The sequence below is a fragment of the Lagopus muta genome, unplaced genomic scaffold, assembly GCF_023343835.1.
Source record: "Lagopus muta isolate bLagMut1 unplaced genomic scaffold, bLagMut1 primary scaffold_127, whole genome shotgun sequence".
NCBI classification, from domain to species: Eukaryota; Metazoa; Chordata; class Aves; order Galliformes; family Phasianidae; genus Lagopus; species Lagopus muta.
The window spans coordinates 1-21,512 of record NW_026040190.1 but is presented as its reverse complement, the minus strand read 5'-3'; the positions used below and the strand labels follow the sequence as shown (position 1 = coordinate 21,512).

Below are 21,512 nucleotides of genomic sequence, written 5' to 3'. Positions count from 1 at the left end.
GGGACACAACGACACAATGACACAACAACACAACACAGCAACACAACAACACAAGCACACAACAACACAGCGACACAACAGGGACACAACACAATGGGGACACAGCAACACAACGACACAACAGGGACACAACACAATGGGGACACAGCAACACAACGACACAACAATACAACAGGGACACAACAGGGACACAGTGACACAACGACACAACAGGGACACAGTGACACAACGACACAACACAACAACACAACACAACAACACAGTGACACAACGACACAGCAACACAACAACACGACACAACAACACAACGACACAACAACACAACGACACAACAACACAACAACACAACACAATGACACAGCGACACAATGACACAACAACACAACAACACAACGACACAACAACACAGTGACACAACAACACAACAACACAACAGGGACACAATGGGGACACAACAGGGACACAACAACACAACAGGGACACAACAGAGACACAATGACACAATGGTGACACAACAACACAACAGTGACACAACAAAATGGTGAGACAGCGACACAAGAGGGACACAATGGAGACACAACAGGGACAACAATACAACAGTGACACAACAGTGCCCCAATGACACAACAGTGACACAACAGTGACACAATGACACAGCCGTGACACAACAGTGACACAACAACACAACAGGGACACAACAACACAACAGTGACACAACGACACAACAGGGACACAATGGAGACACAACAGGGACACAATGGAGACACAACAGGGACACAACGGTGACAATGACAGCGGTGACACAACAGGGACACAACACAACGGTGACACAACAGTGACACAACAGTGCCCCAGTGACACAACAACATAACAGTGACACAATGACACAACAGGGACACAACAGTGACACAATGACACAGCGGTGACACAACAGTGACACAACACAACAGGGACACAATGGGGACACAACACAGCGGTGACACAATGACAACAATGACACAACAGGGACACAACGACACAACAGGGACACAATGACACAACAGGGACACAATGGTGACACGGTGACACAACAACACAACAGGGACACAATGTTACAACAGGGACACAACAACACAACAGGGACACAACACAATGGGGACACAGCAACATAACGACACAACAATACAACAGGGACACAACAGGGACACAGTGACACAACGACACAACAGGGACACAGTGACACAACGACACAACACAACAACACAACACAACAACACAGTGACACAACGACACAGCAACACAACAACACAACAACACAACACAATGACACAGCGACACAACAGGGACACAACAACACAACGACACAACAACACAACACAATGACACAGCGACACAATGACACAACAACACAACGACACAACAACACAACGACACAACAACACAGTGACACAACAACACAACAGGGACACAACGACACAACAGGGACACAACAACACAACAGTGACACAACACAACAGGGACACAACAACACAACAGTGACACAACAACACAACAGGGACACAACAACACAACAGGGACACAACAACACAACAGGGACACAACGACACAACAGTGACACAATGACACAGCGGTGACACAACAGGGACACAACGACACAACAGGGACACAACGACACAACAGTGACACAATGACACAGCGGTGACACAACAGGGACACAACGACACAACAGGGACACAACGACACAACAGTGACACAATGACACAACAGGGACACAATGGTGACACGGTGACACAACAACACAACAGGGACACAATGTTACAACAGGGACACAACACCACAACAGGGACACAATGGGGACACAACACAGCGGTGACACAATGACAACAATGACACAACAGGGACACAACGACACAACAGGGACACAATGACACAACAGGGACACAATGGTGACACGGTGACACAACAACACAACAGGGACACAATGTTACAACAGGGACACAACAACACAACAGGGACACAACACAATGGGGACACAGCAACACAACGACACAACAATACAACAGGGACACAACAGGGACACAGTGACACAACGACACAACAGGGACACAGTGACACAACGACACAACACAACAACACAACACAACAACACAGTGACACAACGACACAGCAACACAACAACACGACACAACGACACAACAACACAACAACACAACAACACAACAACACAACACAATGACACAGCGACACAACAGGGACACAACAACACAACGACACAACAACACAACACAATGACACAGCGACACAATGACACAACAACACAACGACACAACAACACAACGACACAACAACACAGTGACACAACAACACAACAGGGACACAACGACACAACAGGGACACAACAACACAGCAGTGACACAACACAACAGGGACACAACAACACAACAGTGACACAACAACACAACAGGGACACAACAACACAACAGGGACACAACAACACAACAGGGACACAACGACACAACAGTGACACAATGACACAGCGGTGACACAACAGGGACACAATGGGGGCACAACACAACGGTGACACAATGAGAACAATGACACAACAACACAACAGTGACACAATGACACAGCGGTGACACAACAGGGACACAATGGGGACACAACAGGGACACAACGACACAACAGTGACACAATGACACAACAGGGACACAATGGTGACACGGTGACACAACAACACAACAGGGACACAATGTTACAACAGGGACACAACAACACAACAGGGACACAACACAATGGGGACACAGCAACACAACGACACAACAATACAACAGGGACACAACAGGGACACAGTGACACAACGACACAACAGGGACACAGTGACACAACGACACAACACAACAACACAACACAACAACACAGTGACACAACGACACAGCAACACAACAACACGACACAACGACACAACAACACAACAACACAACAACACAACAACACAACACAATGACACAGCGACACAACAGGGACACAACAACACAACGACACAACAACACAACACAATGACACAGCGACACAATGACACAACAACACAACGACACAACAACACAACGACACAACAACACAGTGACACAACAACACAACAGGGACACAACGACACAACAGGGACACAACAACACAGCAGTGACACAACACAACAGGGACACAACAACACAACAGTGACACAACAACACAACAGGGACACAACAACACAACAGGGACACAACAACACAACAGGGACACAACGACACAACAGTGACACAATGACACAGCGGTGACACAACAGGGACACAACGACACAACAGGGACACAACGACACAACAGGGACACAACGACACAACAGTGACACAATGACACAGCGGTGACACAACAGGGACACAACGACACAACAGGGACACAACGACACAACAGTGACACAATGACACAACAGGGACACAATGATGACACGGTGACACAACAACACAACAGGGACACAATGTTACAACAGGGACACAACACCACAACAGGGACACAATGGGGACACAACACAGCGGTGACACAATGACAACAATGACACAACAACACAACAGTGACACAATGGAGACACAACAGGGACACAATGACACAGCGGTGACACAACAGGGACACAATGGGGGCACAACACAACGGTGACACAATGAGAACAATGACACAACAACACAACAGTGACACAATGACACAGCGGTGACACAACAGGGACACAATGGGGACACAACAGGGACACAACGACACAACAGTGACACAATGACACAACAGGGACACAATGGTGACACGGTGACACAACAACACAACAGGGACACAATGTTACAACAGGGACACAACAACACAACAGGGACACAACACAATGGGGACACAGCAACACAACGACACAACAATACAACAGGGACACAACAGGGACACAGTGACACAACGACACAACAGGGACACAGTGACACAACGACACAACACAACAACACAACACAACAACACAGTGACACAACGACACAGCAACACAACAACACGACACAACGACACAACAACACAACAACACAACAACACAACAACACAACACAATGACACAGCGACACAACAGGGACACAACGACACAACGACACAACAACACAACACAATGACACAGCGACACAATGACACAACAACACAACGACACAACAACACAACGACACAACAACACAGTGACACAACAACACAACAGTGACACAACACAACAGGGACACAACAACACAACAGTGACACAACACAACAGGGACACAACAACACAACAGTGACACAACAACACAACAGGGACACAACAACACAACAGGGACACAACAACACAACAGGGACACAACGACACAACAGTGACACAATGACACAGCGGTGACACAACAGGGACACAACGACACAACAGGGACACAACGACACAACAGGGACACAACGACACAACAGTGACACAATGACACAGCGGTGACACAACAGGGACACAACGACACAACAGGGACACAACGACACAACAGTGACACAATGACACAACAGGGACACAATGGTGACACGGTGACACAACAACACAACAGGGACACAATGGGGACACAACACAGCGGTGACACAATGACAACAATGACACAACAACACAACAGTGACACAATGGAGACACAACAGGGACACAATGACACAGCGGTGACACAACAGGGACACAATGGGGGCACAACACAACGGTGACACAATGAGAACAATGACACAACAACACAACAGTGACACAATGACACAGCGGTGACACAACAGGGACACAATGGGGACACAACAGGGACACAACGACACAACAGTGACACAATGACACAACAGGGACACAATGGTGACACGGTGACACAACAACACAACAGGGACACAATGTTACAACAGGGACACAACAACACAACAGGGACACAACACAATGGGGACACAGCAACACAACGACACAACAATACAACAGGGACACAACAGGGACACAGTGACACAACGACACAACAGGGACACAGTGACACAACGACACAACACAACAACACAACACAACAACACAGTGACACAACGACACAGCAACACAACAACACGACACAACAACACAACAACACAACAACACAACAACACAACAACACAACACAATGACACAGCGACACAACAGGGACACAACAACACAACGACACAACAACACAACACAATGACACAGCGACACAATGACACAACAACACAACGACACAACAACACAACGACACAACAACACAGTGACACAACAACACAACAGGGACACAACGACACAACAGGGACACAACAACACAACAGTGACACAACACAACAGGGACACAACAACACAACAGTGACACAACAACACAACAGGGACACAACAACACAACAGGGACACAACAACACAACAGGGACACAACGACACAACAGTGACACAATGACACAGCGGTGACACAACAGGGACACAACGACACAACAGGGACACAACGACACAACAGTGACACAATGACACAACAGGGACACAATGGTGACACGGTGACACAACAACACAACAGGGACACAATGTTACAACAGGGACACAACACCACAACAGGGACACAATGGGGACACAACACAGCGGTGACACAATGACAACAATGACACAACAACACAACAGTGACACAATGGAGACACAACAGGGACACAATGACACAGCGGTGACACAACAGGGACACAATGGGGGCACAACACAACGGTGACACAATGAGAACAATGACACAACGACACAACAGTGACACAATGACACAGCGGTGACACAACAGGGACACAATGGGGACACAACAGGGACACAACGACACAACAGTGACACAATGACACAACAGGGACACAATGGTGACACGGTGACACAACAACACAACAGGGACACAATGTTACAACAGGGACACAACAACACAACAGGGACACAACACAATGGGGACACAGCAACACAACGACACAACAATACAACAGGGACACAACAGGGACACAGTGACACAACGACACAACAGGGACACAGTGACACAACGACACAACACAACAACACAACACAACAACACAGTGACACAACGACACAGCAACACAACAACACGACACAACAACACAACGACACAACAACACAGTGACACAACAACACAACAACACAACACAATGACACAGCGACACAATGACACAACAACACAACGACACAACAACACAACGACACAACAACACAGTGACACAACAACACAACAGGGACACAACACAACAGGGACACAACGACACAACAGTGACACAATGACACAGCGGTGACACAACAGGGACACAATGGGGACACAACAGGGACACAACGACACAACAGTGACACAATGACACAACAGGGACACAATGGTGACACGGTGACACAACAACACAACAGGGACACAATGTTACAACAGGGACACAACAACACAACAGGGACACAACACAATGGGGACACAGCAACACAACGACACAACAATACAACAGGGACACAACAGGGACACAGTGACACAACGACACAACAGGGACACAGTGACACAACGACACAACACAACAACACAGTGACACAACGACAGCAACACAACAACACGACACAACAACACAACGACACAACAGGGACACAATGTTACAACAGGGACACAACAACACAACAGGGACACAATGTTACAACAGGGACACAACAACACAACAGGGACACAACACAATGGGGACACAGCAACACAACAGTGACACAATGACACAGCGGTGACACAACAGGGACACAATGGGGACACAACAGTGACACAATGACACAACAGGGACACAACACCACAACAGGGACACAATGGTGACACGGTGACACAACAACACAACAGGGACACAATGTTACAACAGGGACACAACAACACAACAGGGACACAATGACACAATGGTGACACGGTGACACAACAACACAACAGTGACAATGACACAGCGGTGGCACTCACACGTATCCGGAGGCGTACACCTCGTTGCTGTAGTCATCCTCGCTCTCGAGGGCGCACGTGGGGGATCCTGTGGGGACAGCGGCGCCACCGCCATCTTGTCACCATGCTGCCGCCATATTGCCACCATTTTGTCCCCATATCGCCACAATTTTGCCACCCTCATTGCCACCACATCGCCACCATTTTGTCCCCATATCGCCACCATTTTGTCACCATTTTGCCACCATATTGCCACCATTTTGTCCCCATATCGCCACCATTTTGCCACCACATTGCCACCATATTGCCACCATTTTGTCCCCATATCGCCACCATTTTGCCACCACATTGCCACCATATTGCCACCATTTTGTCCCCATATCGCCACCATTTTGCCACCACATTGCCACCATTTTGTCACCACTTTCTCACCAAATTGCCACCATTTTGTCACCATAAGGCCACCATTTTGTTACCAAATTGCCACCATTTTGTCACCAAATTGCCTCCATTTTGTCCCCATATCACCACCATTATGTCCCCATATCGCCACCATTTTGTCCCCCTATCACCACCATTTTGCCACCACATTTCCACCATTTTGTCCCCATATCACCACCATTTTGTCCCCATATCGCCACCATTTTGTCCCCCTATCGCCTCCATTTTGTCCCCATATCGCCACCATTTTGTCCCCACATTGCCACCATTTTGTTACCAAATTGCCACCATTTTGACACCATTTTGTCCCCACATTGCCTCCATTTTGTCCCCACATCACCACCATTATTGTCCCCCACATTGCCTCCATTTTGTCACCATATTGCCACCATTTTTTCACCACTTTGTCACCAAATTGCTACCATTTTGTCACCATTTTATCACCACATCATCACCAAATTGCCACCATTTTGTCACCACATTGTCACCATTTTGTCACCACCCTGTCCCCAAATTGCCACCATCTTGTCACCACACTGTCGCCATCTTGTCACCTCATTGCCACCATGTTGTCACCCTGTTGTCACCACGCTGTCCCCATCACTCACCTCTGTCCGGCTCCGGGCGGCTGGCAGAGACGCGGCGCTGCTGGGAGGGCTGTGGGGACCTGGGGACAACATGGCCACAAAATGGCCACAAATGACCCTAAAATGGCCCCAAATGACCCCAAAATGGCCACAAATGACCCCCAAATGGCCCCAAAATGGCCTCAAAATGGCCACAAAAGACCTCAAAATGGCCCCAGAATGGCCACAAATGACCCCAAAATGGCCACAAATGACCCAAAATGGACCCAGGTGACCCCCAAAAGACCCCAAAGTGGCCTCAAAATGACCCCAAAATGGTCCTAAAATGGCTCCAAATGACCCCAAAATGGCCACAAATGACCCCAAAATGGCCTCAAATGATCCCAAATGGACCCAGGTCACCCCCAAAAGACCCCAAAGTGGCCTCAAAATGACCCCAAAATGACCTCAAAATGACCACAAATGGCCTCAAAATGGCCACAAATGACCCTAAAATGACCCCAAAATGGCCACAAATGACCCCAAAATCGCCCTAAAATGGTCCTAAAATGGCTCCAAATGACCCCAAAAGTGGGCCCAAAATGACCCCCGAATGATGCCCAGAAGACCCCAAATGGCCCTGAATAACCCCAAAATGGCCCCCAAAAGGTTCTAAAATGGACCCCAAAATGGCCCCTTGACCACAAAAATGGCCCCAAATTGGCCAAAATTGACCCCAAATGGCCCCAGAAAGGCCCCAAATAAACCCCAAAATGGCCACAAATTACCCCAAATGACCCCAAAATGGCCCCAAATGGACCCCAAATGGCCCCATGACCCCCAAAATGGTTCCAAATTGGCCAAAATGGGCCCCAAGTGGCACCAGAAAGACCCCAAATAAACCCCAAATGGCCCCATGACCACAAAATGGCCCCAAATTGGCCACAAATGACCCCAAAATGACCCCAAATGGCCCCAGAAAGACCCCAAATAAGACCCAAATAAACCCCAAAATGGCCCCAAATGGCCCCAGAAAGACCCCAAATAAGACCCAGATGACCCCCAAATGGCCCCAAAATGACCCCAAATAAGACCCAAATGGCCCCAGAAAGACCCCAAATAAACCCCAAAATGGCCCCAAATGGCCCCACCTCAAACATCCCCATCCCAATGTCCCCATGTCCCCATTTTCATGCCCCCATCTGCACCCCAAATGTCCCCACCCCAATGTCCCCATGTCCCATCTCACTGTCCCCACCCCAATGTCCCCATCTCCACCCCAAATGTCCCCATGTCCTCATGTCCCCCACCCAACGCCCCCATGTCCCAATGTCCCCCCCCCCCGTTGTCCCCATGTCCCCACCCTGCGTCTCCTCGTCCCCTCGTCACCCACGAGAGGTGGAGGTTGGGGTTGGGGTTCAGGTTTGGGATCGTCTCTGGTGCCGGCCTGCAGGGCTGCGGGGGGACGTGGGGCGGGGTCTGGGGACAGAGAGGGGACAGCAATGGGGTTGGGGACAGCGAGGGGACATTGAGGGGTTGGGGACATTGAGGGGACATTGGTGGGGGGGGGGGACATCGATGGGGTTGGGGACATGGAGGGGTTGGGGACAGCGAGGGGACGTCGGTGGGGGGGGGACAGCAATGGGGTTGGGGACAGCGAGGGGACATGGATAGGACATCAGGGTGGGGACATTGAGGGGTTGGGGACAGCGAGGGGGACATCGATGGGGGGGGACATCGATGGGACATGGAGGGGTTGGGGACATTGATGGGGTTTGGGACATTGAGGGGACATCGAGAGGTTGGGGACATGGAGGGGTTGGGGACAGCGAGGGGACATCGATGGGGGGGACATTGAGGGGACATCGATGGGGTTGGGGACATTGAGGGGTTGGGGACATCGAGGGGGGTGGGGACGTTGATGGGGTTGGGGACATTGTGGGGACATTGTGGGGTTGGGGACAACGATGGGGTTTGGGACATTTAGGGGTTGGGGACAGCAAGGGGACATCAATGGCGTTGGGGACACTGAGGGGTTGGGGACATTGAGGGGTTGGGGACATGGAGGGGTTGGGGCACTGGAGGGGGGCAGTAAGGGGTTGGGGACATCATGGGGTTTGGGACATTGAGGGGACATCAGTGGGGGTGGGGACATCGAGGGGTTGGGGGCATTGAGCTGTTGGGGACATGGAGGGGTTGGGGACATTGTGGGGCTGGGGCGCTGGAGGGGGACATCGAGGGGTTGGGGACATCGAGGGGGGTGGGGACATTGAGAGGACATTGATGGGGTTGGGGACATCGAGGGGTTGGGGACAATGATGGGGTTTGGGACAGTGAGGGGACATCGGTGGGGGTGGGGACATCAAGGGGTTGGGGACATTGAGGGGTTGGGGACAGCAAGGGGACATCGATGGGGTTGGGGACATTGAGGGGACATCAATGGGGTTGGGGACATCATGGAGGGACAGCAGGGGTTGGGGATATTGTGTGGGGGACACCATGGGGACACTGTGGGTTGGTGCCGTTGAGGGGTTGGGGACATTGAGGGGTTGGGGACATCGAGGGATTGGAGACATCAAGGGGACATCAATGGGGTTGGGGACATCAGTGGGGTTGGGGACATCAAAGAGTTGGGGACATCATGGGGTTGTGGCCGTTGAGGGCTGTGAGCACTGACAGTGCACGGTGGGGAGGATCTGGAAGCTGCTGGGGGGCTGTTCCGACATCGGCCTGCAGGGGGCAGCAGGGAGCAAGTCGGCTCCATCCACAACACGGCTCCGCAGCGACCCCAATGCTCACAATGACCCCATTGACCACAATGGCACCCAATGACTCCATGGACCACAATGGCACCCATTGACCCCAATGACCCCAACGACCCCAATGACCCCATTGACCACAATGGCTCCCAATGACCCCAATGTCCCCATTGACCCCAATGCCACCCATTGACCACAATGCCACCCATTGACCCCAATGACCCCATTGACCACAATGACCCCCATTGACCCCAATGTCCCCATTGACCCCAATATCATACACTGACCCCAATGTCCCCATTGACCCCATTGACCCCAATGTCATCCACCGACCCCAATGACCCCAACGACCCCATTGACCCCAGTGGCCCCCATTGACCCCAATGTCCCCATTGACCCCAGAGTCATTCACTGACCCCAATGTCCCCATTGACCCCAATGCCACCCATTGCCCCCAATGTCCCCATTGACCCCAAAGTCCCCCATTGACCCCAATGTCCCCATTGACCCCAATGCCTCCAATGTCCCCATTGACCCCAAAGTCCCCCACTGACCCCAATGTCCCCATTGACCCCAAAGGCACCCACTGACCCCATTGACCCCAATGGCACCCAATGACCTCAATGGCACCCACTGACCCCAATGTCCCCATTGACCCCCATGTCCCCATTGACCCCATTGATCCCCATTGACCCCCATTGATCCCCATTGCCCCCCACATCCCCATTGCCCCATTGTCCCCATTGCCCCCCATGTCCCCAAAGTCCCCCATTGCCCCCACTGACCCCAATCTCCCAACTGCCCCCAAAGTCCCCATTGTCCCCATTGCCCCCCATGTCCCCATTGACCCCATTAATCCCCATTGCCCCCAAGGTCCCCATTGCCCCCACAGCCCCCCACTCACTTGTCTCTGTCGATGTCCAGCGGTGCGCCAGGACCTGGGGGGGGGAAGGGGGAGGGAGAAGAGCACAGGGTGACAGAGGTGTCCCCAACGACCCCACAGGGTCCCCAAAGTGACCCCAAAGTGACCCCAAAATGTCCCCATTATCCCCATGAACCTTCGTTGTCCCACATTGACCCCATTGCCCCCAATGTCCCCATTGACACCACTGTCCCCACTGACCCCTATGTCACCAATGTCCCTATTGTCCCCCATTGTCCCCAATGCCTTCATTGTCCCCACTGACCCCTATGTCACCATTGCCCCCAATGTTCCCCATTGATCCCATTGACCCCAGTGTCCCCAATGCCCCCATTGACCCCAATATTTCCCCATTGACCACATTATCCCCAATGTCCCCATTGACCCCAATGTCCCCAATGTCCCCAATGACCCCAAAATGTCCCCATTGCCCCAATGTCCCCCCATTGTCCCCAATGTCCCCCATTGTGCCCATCGCCCCCAATGTCCCCATTGCCCCCATTGTCCCCCATTGCCCCCAATGTCCCCATTGCCCCCAATGCCCCCATTGCCCCCTATGTCCCCATTGTCCCCATTGCCCCAATGTCCCCATTGTCTTCCATTGTCCCCCAATGTCCCCATTGTCCCCACTGCCCCCAATGTCCCCAATGCCCCCAATGACCCCAAAATGTCCCCATTGCCCCAATGTCCCCATTGTCTTCCATTGTCCCCCAATGTCCCCCATTGCCCCCAATGACCAGACTGTCCCCACTGACCCCTATGTCACCAATGTCCCCATTGATCCCATTGCCCCCAATGTCCCCATTGACACCACTGTCCCCACTGACCCCTATGTCACCAATGTCCCTATTGTCCCCCATTGTCCCCAATGCCTTCATTGTCCCCACTGACCCCTATGTCACCATTGCCCCCAATGTTCCCCATTGATCCCATTGACCCCAGTGTCCCCAATGCCCCCATTGACCCCAATATTTCCCCATTGACCACATTATCCCCAATGTCCCCATTGACCCCAAAATGTCCCCATTGCCCCAATGTCCCCCATTGTCTTCCATTGTCCCCCAATGTCCCCAATGTCCCCCATTGTGCCCATCGCCCCCAATGTCCCCATTGCTCCCACTGCCCCCATTGCCCCAATGTCCCCATTGTCTTCCATTGCCCCAATGTCCCCCATTGTGCCCATCACCCCCAATGTCCCCATTGCCCCCATTGTCCCCAACTGCCCCCAATGTCCCCATTGCCCCCAATGCCCCCATTGCCCCCAATGTCCCCATTGTCCCCATTGCCCCAATGTCCCCATTGTCTTCCATTGTCCCCCAATGTCCCCATTGTCCCCACTGCCCCCAATGTCCCCAATGCCCCCAATGACCCCAAAATGTCCCCATTGCCCCCAATATCCCCATTGTCCCCATTGCCCCCAATGTCCCCAATGCCCCCAATGACCCCAAAATGTCCCCATTGCCCCAATGTCCCCATTGTCTTCCATTGTCCCCCAATGTCCCCCATTGCCCCCAATGACCAGACTGTCCCCACTGACCCCTATGTCACCAATGTCCCCATTGATCCCATTGCCCCCAATGTCCCCAATGCCTTCATTGTCCCCACTGACCCCTATGTCACCATTGCCCCCAATGTCCCCACTGCCCCCAATGCCCCCAATGTCCCCATTGCCCCCAATGTCCCCATTGCCTCCATTGCTCCCACTGTCCCCAAGGCCCCCAATGTCCCCATTGTCCCAATTGCCCCCTATGTCCCCATTGTCCCCATTGCCCCCACTGCCCCCATCACCCCCACTGCCCCCATTGCCCCCACTGTCCCCATTGCCCCCACTGTCCCCCCACTCACCACACTGGCGGTGGCAGCGGACGCAGAGCGCAGCCGTCAGCAGCAGCAGCGCCACCAGCAGGGCTGAACCCCAAAGGGCCTCCATGGGGCCTGCGGGACACGGGGGGGGGGGGGCTGCCCCACAAGTGGGGGCTGCCCCATAAGTGGGGGGTGAACCATCAGTGGGGTGGTGACCCATAAATTGGGGCTGCCCCATAAGTGGGGAGGGCATGACCCATAACTGAGGGGCTGCCCCACAAGTGGGTCTCAGTGCCCCAAAGTTGGGTTCCGCTGACCCCAAATGGGCCTCGATGGCCCCAAATGGGTTCCAATGTCCCCAAAAGAGCCTCGATGTCCCCAAATAGGTTCCAATGTCCCCAAATGGGTCTCGGTGTCCCCAGATCAGATCCAGGGGTCCCCAATCAGGTCTGAATGTCCCCAAATTGGGTTCCAATGTCCCCAAATTGGGGTCCCATTGTCCCCAAACTGGGTCCCATTGTCCCCAAATCGGCCTCAATGTCCCCAGATTGGGCCTCGATGTCACCAAATTGGGGTCCCAATGTCCCCAAAATGGTTCCCATTGTCCCCAAACGGGCCTCAAATGTCCCCAAAAACGGTCTGGATGTCCCCAAATGGGTTCCAATGTCCCCAAATGGGCCTCGATGTCCCCAAATTGGATCCCATTGTCCCCAAATGAGTCTCAATGTCCCCAGATTGGGTCTCGGTGTCCCCAAATGGGTTCCAATGTCCCCAAAAGAGCCTCAGTGTACCCAGATTGGGTCTCAGTGTCCCCAAATTGGGTTCCAATGTCCCCAAATTGTCCCGGATGTCCCCAAATGGGTCTCGGTGTCCCCAGATCAGATCAGGTGTCCCCAAACGGGTCTGAATGTCCCCAAATTGGGTTCCAATGTCCCCAAATGGGCCTCGATGTCCCTAAAATTGGGTCTGAATCTCCCCAAAACAGGTTCCAATGTCCACCACAATTGGGTCCCAATGTCCCCAAATGTGTCTCAGTGTCCCCAGATGGGTCTCAATGTCCCCAATCTGGTCTCAATGTCCCCAAATTGGGTTCCAATGTCCCCAAACGGGTCCTCAATGTCCCCAAATGGGCCTCGATGTCCCCAAATTGGGTCTCAATGTCCCCAATCTGGTCTCAATGTCCCCAAATGTGTCTCAATGTCCCCAAATGTGTCTCAGTGTCCCCAGATGGGTCTCAATGTCCCCAATCCGGTCTCAATGTCCCCAAACGGGTCTCAATGTCCCCAAATGGGTCTCAATGTCCCCCCTGTCCCCCCCCCGTCCCCCATCCCCTACCTGGTGCTGCTGCCACCGCTTCTGTCCCCGTCCCCAACCCCCCCCCCCCCCCCCGGCAGGAAACAGTGGGCTCCGCTGTGGGGCAGGAAGTGTGGGGCGGGACGGGGGGGGGGGGGGGGCAGGGGGCCCCATCCTGTCCCAGCACCGTGTCACCGTGTCACCATCACGTCCCCACCCCCGCGTCACCATCGTCACCATTGTCACCATGTCACCAACCCCATGTCACCGTCCTGTGTCCCCTATGTCACCATTGCTTGTGTCACCATCACCATGTCACCCTCCTCCATGTCACCATCCCCATGTCACCATCACCATCCCATTGTCACCATTGTCACCATGTCACCTCCTCCCTGTCACCGTCCCGTGTCCCCATGTCACCATCCGTGTCACCACTGTCACCATGTCACCCATGCCACCACCCCATGTCACCATCCCCATGTCACCATCCCATGTCACCATCCCCATGTCACCATCACCATCTGTTGTCACCATCCTTGTGTCACCATTGTCACCATGTCACCACCCTGTGTCACCTCCCCATGTCACCATCGCCATCCCGTTGTCACCATCGTCACCCATGTCACCATGTCACCTCCTCCTTGTCACCACGTCCCGTGTCCCCATGTCACCATTGCCGTCCCATTGTCACCATCCTTTTGTCACCATTGTCACCATGTCACCTCCTCCCTGTCACCGTCCCGTGTCCCCATGTCACCACCCCCATGTCACCATCCCATGTCACCATCCCATGTCACCATCCCCATGTCACCATCACCATCCTGTTGTCACCATCCTTGTGTCACCACTGTCACCATGTCACCACCCCATGTCACCATCGCCGTCCCGTTGTCACCATCCCTGTGTCACCATTGTCACCATGTCACCTCCTCCCTGTCTCCATCCCATGTCCCCATGTCACCATCGCCGTGTCACCATCACCATTGTCACCATGTCACCATGTCACCAGCCTGTGTCACCATCCCCATGTCACCATCGCCGTCCATTGTCACCATCCTTGTGCCCTGTCCCTGTGTCACCCTCATGTCACCATGTCAACCACCCCATGTCCCCATTGCCGTCCTGTTGTCACCACCCTTGTGTCACCATTGTCACTATGTCACCACCCCATGTCACCACCCCATGTCACCTCCCCATGTCACCATCGCCATCCCGTTGTCACCATCTACCATTGTCACCAATGTCACCTCCTCCATGTCTCCATCCCGTGGTCCCCATGTCACCATTGCCGTCCCATTGTCACCATCCTTTTGTCACCATTGTCACCAGTCACCCTCCTCCCTGTCACCGTCCCGTGGTCCCCATGTCACCACCCCCATGTCACCATCCCTGTGTCACCATTGTCACCATGTCACCACCCCCATGTCAACCATCGCCATCCCATTGTCACCATCCTTGTGTCACCATGTCACCACCCCATGTCACCACCCCATGTCACCATTGCCGTCCCTTTGTCACCATCCTTGTGCCCTGTCCCTGTGTCACCCTCATGTCACCATGCCACCACCCCATGTCAACCATCCATCACCATGTCACCATCCCCATTGTCACCATCGTCACCATTGTCACCATGTCACCTCCTCCCTGTCACCATCCCGTGCCCCCATGTCACCATCGCTGTCCCATTGTCACCATCCTTGTGCCCCCAACCCTGTGTCACCCTCATGTCACCATGCCACCACCCTGTGTCACCATCCCCATGTCACCATCGCCATCCTGTTATCACCACCCTTGTGTCACCATTGTCACCATGTCCACCACCCCATGTCACCTCCCCATGTCACCATCGCCATCCTGTTGTCACCATCCCTGTGTCACCATTGTCACCATGTCACCACCCCATGTCACCACCACCATTGCCGTGTCACCATCATGTCACCATGTCACCACCCCATGTCACCTCCCCATGTCACCATCGCCGTCCCGTTGTCACCATCCCTGTGTCACCATTGTCACCATGTCACCTCCTCCCTGTCACCGTCCCGTGTCCCCGTGTCACCATCACCGTCCCATTGTCACCATCCTTGTGCCCTGTCCCTGTGTCACCCTCATGTCACCATGTCACCACCCCATGTCACCTCCCCATGTCACCATTGCCATCCCGTTGTCACCATTGTCACCACCCGTGTCACCATCCCCATGTCACCATCGCCATCCCGTTGTCACCACCCTTGTGTCACCATTGTCTCCATGTCACCATCCCCATGTCACCATCGCCATCCCGTTGGTCACCACCCTTGTGTCACCATTGTCACCATGTCACCACCCTGTGTCACCTCCCCATGTCACCATCGCCATCCCGTTGTCACCATCACCATTGTCACCTGTCACCTCCTCCATGTCTCCATCCCGTGTCCCCATGTCACCATTGCCGTCCCTTTGTCACCATCCTTGTGCCCTGTCCCTGTGTCACCCTCATGTCACCATGTCACCACCTCCATGTCACCATGTCACCATCATTGCTGTGTCACCATCACCATTGTCACCATGTCACCCCCATTGTCACTGTCCCCAGTGTCACCTCCCCCCATTGTCCCCGTCACCCCCATTGTCACCCCCCCCATCGTCACCCCCCCCCATTGTCACTGTCCCCAATGTCACACCCCCCCCAAAGTCACCCTCCCATTGTCACCTCCCCCATTGTCACCCTGTCACCCCCCATTGTCACTGTCCCCAATGTCACACTCCCTGTCACCCTTCCATCATCACCCCCCCTATTGTCACCATCACCCCCATTGTCACTGTCCCCCACTGTCCCCCCCCCCCCCATTGTCACTGTCCCCAATGTCACCCCCCCCATTGTCCCCCCATTGTCCCCATCCCCCCCCCCAACACCACAGAGCCGTTCTGGGGTTCAATGGCCTTTAATGGGGGTCGCTGGGGTGTCACCCCCACACCGTGTCCCCAATGTCACGCGTGTCCCCAATGTCACGCGTGTCCCCAACATCAGACACGACCCCAGTGTCACGCCAGCACACGCGTGTGTCCCCAACGGCCACCCACTGTCACACCCAGACTCACACGTGTCCCAGGGTCACACATGTCCCCCATGATGTCACACGTGTCTCCAAGGTCACACGTCCCCAAGGTCACAGGTGACCCCATGATGTCACATGTGTCCCCGAGGTCACACGTGTTCCCAGGGATGTCACATGTGTCCCCAAGGTCACGTGTCCCCCATGATGTCACGCATGTCCCCATGGTCACAATGGGACACACGTGTCCCCAATGGTGCCACACGCATTCCCCATGATGTCACACGTGCCCCCAGGGTCACGTGTGTCCCCAAGGTCACATCAGAACACGTGTCCCCATGGTCACAATGGGACACACGTGTCCCCAATGACATCACACGTGCCCCCCAAAGTCACTACGTGTCCCTGATGGCACAATGGGACACAAGTGTCCCCAAGGATGTCACACGTGTCCCCAAGGTCATAATGGGACTCCTGTGTCCCCAGCGATGTCACACGTGTCCCCAACGATGTCATATGTGTCCATAATGCCACACGTGTCCCCAGTGACGCCACACGTGTCCCCAAAGTCAAAGTGGGACACACGTGTCCCCAATGACATCACACGTGTCCCCAAGGTCCCACGTGTCCCCATTGATGCCCCACATGTCCCCAAGGTCACACGAGGACGTGAGCCACCGGCACTTTGGTGGAGCGGCCGCCCCTTGGCACCAGCAGATCCCCGTCCGCGTCCTCGGCGCCCACGGCGGCCTCTGGGGACAAAAGGGACAGAGGTGACAAACAAGGGGACACGGGGCTGGGGGGGGGGGGGGCAGATGGGGGGGACATGTGGGGTGGCACGTGGGGTGACAGGTGGGGGATATGGGGGGTGACATGGAGGTGACACATGGGGTGACATGGGGGTGACATGGAGGTGACACATGGGGTGACATGGGGGTGACATATAGGGTGACAGATGGGGGACATGGAAGTGACATGGGGGTGACACATGGGGTGACACATAGGGGACACGGAAGTGACACGGAGGTGACATGGGGGACTGGAAGTGACATGGGGGTGACAGATGGGGTGACATGGGGGTGACAGGGTGACAGACAGGGGACACAGAAGTGACATGGGGGTGACACATGGGGTGACATGGAAGTGACATGGGGTGACATGGGGGACACGGAAGTGACATGAATATAGCACATGGGGTGACAGATGGGGGACATGGGGGACACATAGGGTGACATGGGGGTGACAGGGTGACAGATGGGGGATACATGGGGTGGCACATAGGGTGACAGATGGGGGACACGGAAGTGACACGGAGGTGACACATGGGGTGACATGGGGGACACATAGGGTGACATGGGGGTGACAGATGGGGGACACATGGGGTTTCCCCACCTGGGCACCCCACAGCCCTGCCCCCCATGGGTGCCCCACAGCCCTGCCCCACATGAGTTCCCCACCTGGGTGCCCCACAGCCCTTCCTCCCATGGGTGCCCCACAGCCCTGCCCCACATGGGTGCCCCACACAGGTGTCCCATATGGGTGCTCCACCCGGGTGCCCCACAGCCCTGCCCCCCATGGGTGCCCCATAGGGGCGCCCCATCACCCTGCCCCACCTGGGCGCCCCACCACCCTGCCCCCCATGGCTGCCCCTCCACCCTGCTCCACATGGGTGCCCCATAGGGGTGCCCCACAGCCCTGCCCCCATGGGTGCCCCATAGGGATGCTCCATTGCCCTGCCCCACCTGGGCGCCCCACAGCCCTGCCCCACATGGGTGCCCCATAGAGGCGCCCCATCACCCTGCCCCCCCATGGGTGCCCCACAGCCCTGCCCCCCATGGGTGCCCCATAGGGATGCCCCATTGCCCTGCCCCACCTGGGTGCCCCACAGCCCTGCCCCACAGGGTGCCCCACCACCCTGCCCCCACAGCCTGCCCCCCATGGCTGCCCAATAGGGATGCCCCACAGCCCTGCCCCACCTGGGCACCCCACAGCCCTGCCCCACAGGGGTGCCCCCACCACCCCTGCCCCACAGCCCTGCCGCCCATGGGTGCCCCATAGGGGTGCCCCACAGCCCTTCCCCACATGGGCACCCCACAGCCCTGCCTCCCATGGGTGCCCCATAGGGGCGCCCCATCACCCCTGCCCCACCTGGGCGCCCCACCACCCTGCCCCACATGGGGTGCCCCACCTGGGTGCCCCACAGCCCTGCCCCCCATGGCTGCCCCTCCACCCTGCTCCACATGGGTGCCCCATAGGGGTGCCCCACAGCCCTGCCCCCATGGGTGCCCAATAGGGATGCCCCACAGCCCTGCCCCACATGGCTGCCCCATAGGGGTGCCCCACAGCCCTGCCCTACATGGGTGCCCATCGCCCTGCCCCCCATGGCTGCCCCACAGCCCTGCCCCCACCTGGGCGCCCCACCACCCTGCCCCACGTGGGTGCCCCACATGGGTGCCCCACAGCCCTGCCCCATATGGGTGCCCCATATGGGTGCCCCACAGCCCTGCCCCACCTGGGCGCCCCACAGCCCTGCCCCCATGGGTGCCCAATAGGGATGCCCCCACAGCCCTTCCCCCCACGGCTGCCCCACATCCCTGCCCCACACGGCAGCCCCCTCACCGTCGCGCAGCCGATCCCCGCTGAGGCAGAGCGCCGTGCCCAGGAAGCAGGCGCCCCCCAGGGCCGCCACAAAGGGGGTGAGGAGCAGCGCCTGCTGCAGGCATCGAACCTCCGCCCCATAGGAAAAGGGGGGCGCGGGGAGCGCAGGGCGTCGCCTCAGCTGCCAAAGGGGGGGGGGCGTGGGGTCACAAGGGGTCACCTGATGTCACCCAGTGTCACATGGGGGCACCTGATGTCACCCACTGTCACCTGGGGCACCCACTGTCACCCAGTGTCGCATGGGGGCACCTGATGTCACCCCACTGTCACCCCACTGCCAGGACTGCGCTTCCACCCCATAGGAAAAGGGACCCCAGGGCTGCACAGGGATGGGGATGGGGGGGGCATGGGGTCACCTGGGGGCACCTGATGTCACCCAGTGTCACCTGCTGTCACCCTGCTGTCACCTGCTGTCACCCAGTGCCACCTGCTGTCACCCTGCTGTCACCTATTGTCACCCAGTGTCACCTGCTGTCACCCTGCTGTCACCCTGCTGTCACCTACTGTCACCCTACTGTCACCCTGCTGTCACCCTGCTGTCACCCAGTGCCACTGCTGTCACCTGCTGCCACCCAGTGCCACCTACTGTCACCTGCTGTCACCCTGCTGTCACCCTGCCATCACCAGTGCCACCTACTGTCACCTGCTGTCACCCTGCTGTCACCTACTGTCACCCAGTGCCACCTGCTGTCACCTGCTGCCACCCAGTGCCACCGTCACCCTGCTGTCACCCTGCTGTCACCCTGCCATCACCCAGTGCCACCTACTGTCACCTGCTGTCACCCTGCTGTCACCTACTGTCACCCAGTGCCACCTGCTGTCACCCTGCTGTCACCCTGCTGTCACCCTGCCATCACCCAGTGCCACCTACTGTCACCCTGCTGTCACCCTGCTGTCACCCTACTGTCACCCAGTGCCACCTGCTGTCACCCTGTTGTCACCCCTGTGCCACCTGCTGTCACCCTGCTGCCACCCCCCCCCCACATCCCCCCCCCATCACCAGCAGTGACCCCACGTCCTCTCGCTGTCACCCAGCAGGGGACAACACGACAATCCCCCCCCCCCCCCTCCCC

The 21,512-nt window shown here is 55.5% G+C and overlaps 1 long non-coding RNA gene across 7 annotated transcripts; it reads right to left on the bottom strand.

Annotated features, from left to right (window-relative positions):
• Window positions 1-18,170: 18,170 nt before the first annotated feature.
• On the bottom strand, window positions 18,171-21,408 carry LOC125687639 (uncharacterized). 7 transcript variants are annotated; one of them, XR_007374280.1, is made up of 3 exons: window positions 21,328-21,408; window positions 20,401-21,212; window positions 18,171-18,533 (listed from the first exon to the last, which is right to left on the bottom strand). It is a non-coding gene; the product is annotated as an uncharacterized LOC125687639 (long non-coding RNA). The 7 variants fall into 7 exon arrangements; XR_007374276.1 differs by having other exon boundaries at window positions 20,401-20,846; window positions 20,888-21,376; XR_007374277.1 differs by having other exon boundaries at window positions 20,401-20,846; window positions 20,918-21,376.
• Window positions 21,409-21,512: the final 104 nt, after the last annotated feature.